At 36.8% G+C, this 2,189-nt stretch overlaps 1 pseudogene; it reads right to left on the reverse strand.

The window, feature by feature from the left end:
• Window positions 1-311: 311 nt before the first annotated feature.
• On the reverse strand, window positions 312-1,549 carry LOC149255624 (protease Do-like 9 pseudogene; annotated as a pseudogene).
• Window positions 1,550-2,189: the final 640 nt, after the last annotated feature.

Here is a 2,189-nt window from a genome sequence, read left to right on the forward strand (position 1 = left end):
TAAATTATTTATTTGAGAAATGTTTTGCGCGATAATCGTATCAAAATTCATTTGTCAACTAGCTAGTTTGATTCATCCTCAAGACAAGATGAAGAATTAGATCATGGTAACCAGTGAAATAGAGAGACCGGTCATTCAAACGGTTAGAAAGAAACAACTATTTTTGGTCAAGAAACGGCAAACGGTTAGAAAGAAACAACTATTTTTGACCAAAAGAAACGGCTACATTTGACAAGGTTCCGCTACAAAAACCTGGACCAAGCGTTAGGGAATTTAAAAAATGTAAGGAATGTCACCTATGGAAAACTGATTCACGTTTTCAAATCATCAGATATAGCTGAAGGTATGCAATGTGTTTCAAGAATATTAGGAGTTGCTTCCTTCGATTTTTTTTGTTGTCAAAACAACAATATGTTGATACTCTAGATCAAATCTCAGAAATTCATCCTCACAATTTTCCAGCATGTCTGCAAGATGCCTGAGGTTTTTTTACATGCACTCCATTGCAAGCCAGGACCTGTTTATTTACAATATCCTCATAACCAATATTTACATCTGCAACCAGAACCTGAGAAATCACCACCAACTGTTCATCTTCTGTTTGTGCCATAGAATGCAGTAGCTTGTCCAATGGTTTTACTGGAGCATCGTAGTCATAATTTTTTCCATATTCATAACGAACGTATGGCACAGATAGAGCTGAAAATAAAAATCCAGTTATGATGTAATAATATGGAGGCTTCCCCTTTATATGTGCAGGGACTAGGTGTTTGTGAGTAGAAAGCTCGATATCAAATTCATGATACTCAGAATCACGTAGAAGTTTGACTCTGGCATGCTCTCATGTGTACTTCTTTGAAAAAAGGTAGCTAAAACCTATGCGCTCACCACGCCTGAAAGGAACAGTTCCATCATTAGCAATATCAATTCCAACAAAACTGAGAAGAATATCTGACGATGTCAAGAATTTCGTTGTTGGAGTTGTTGGTTCTACCCTTCTTACACGAACACCTTTCTGGTTAGACATCATTCCCATTGCAATACGCCAATCAGGATTCTCCATTTTCTGCCATTCTATTCCAAGTATGGGAAATCCTGTGTAGTCTCCCGAGCATTCATAATCTGTGATAAAGTGTGTAATAACCAGAGTTGGTATAACATATCCAATATTTTCTACATCTTCATGTTTAAGTGATTGAAATGAAATCCCCACACACTGGCCCTTGTCATTTAAAGTAGGTCCCCCAGAATTTCCAGCATTTATAGCAACATCAATATGGACTCCAAGAATAATTAGATCAAGGTCCAGAATGTCACATGAATATAGTCCAAATCTGTCTTTCGGGACTTCAATCGTTGTTTTTGGATCCAAGGACATAGTTTTTCCAGTGCTAGGATCATAAAGGGACGAAAGCTTTGTTCGAAATTCATGATCAGCAGCAAAAAGACGAACCCAAACTCGCTCTTTGTGGCCCTTTTCATTCACGACTGTTAATATCAACCCCCCTATGCCAGGCACACGTAAAACTGGGTCCAAATCAGGATTCATGTATGGTTGCTTTTTCTCAGCCAAGTGAACCCACTCTTCAAATTTTTTTCAAGTATTTCTTGCCATACTGTGCCCATTTTCACTGTACCAATGTCAAAGTAGATTCTGTATCACAGAAGAGAAAGGAAGTCTTTCTACTTAAAGACCTTATGCACGGTGTTTCCAGGATAAAGCCCCTTTCTGAAAGATAATACATTTTTGCACTTGCCAAGTTTTTACCAAGCTTCTCCTTAGATGAGCCAAACTCTCAACACTCTTCTTCCTTGTCGAGTCTTTATCAAGCCAATTCTACTAATATGTTTAGCTTCAAAGTATGATAGCCATGAAATAAGTCTAAACAAATTCAACTTAAAGATCCCAACCATTCATGGAGTTTTAATTCTGTTATCAAGCCCTTTAGGACATCAGATTTATAACCAATTATTATGTCAAAAGATCAAATTTATTTTGTTGCTATTAAACCAGAAAATATTCCAGCAAATGAATGGCTAAAAGTGTGTTAAAAGGAGCATATCGCTTACCCTTTTCCAACGTCGATTTAGCTTATGGATATATTTTAATCATGAATTTACTTCCAATTTGAGAAACTCAAGAAAAATCACACCTGAAACCTTCATCCATATAGTAAATTCTAGCAGGT

This window comes from Pinus tabuliformis, chromosome 7, assembly GCF_031772625.1.
Source record: "Pinus tabuliformis cultivar Carrire ecotype Pingquan chromosome 7, CPIR1, whole genome shotgun sequence".
NCBI lineage: Eukaryota > Viridiplantae > Streptophyta > Pinopsida > Pinales > Pinaceae > Pinus > Pinus tabuliformis.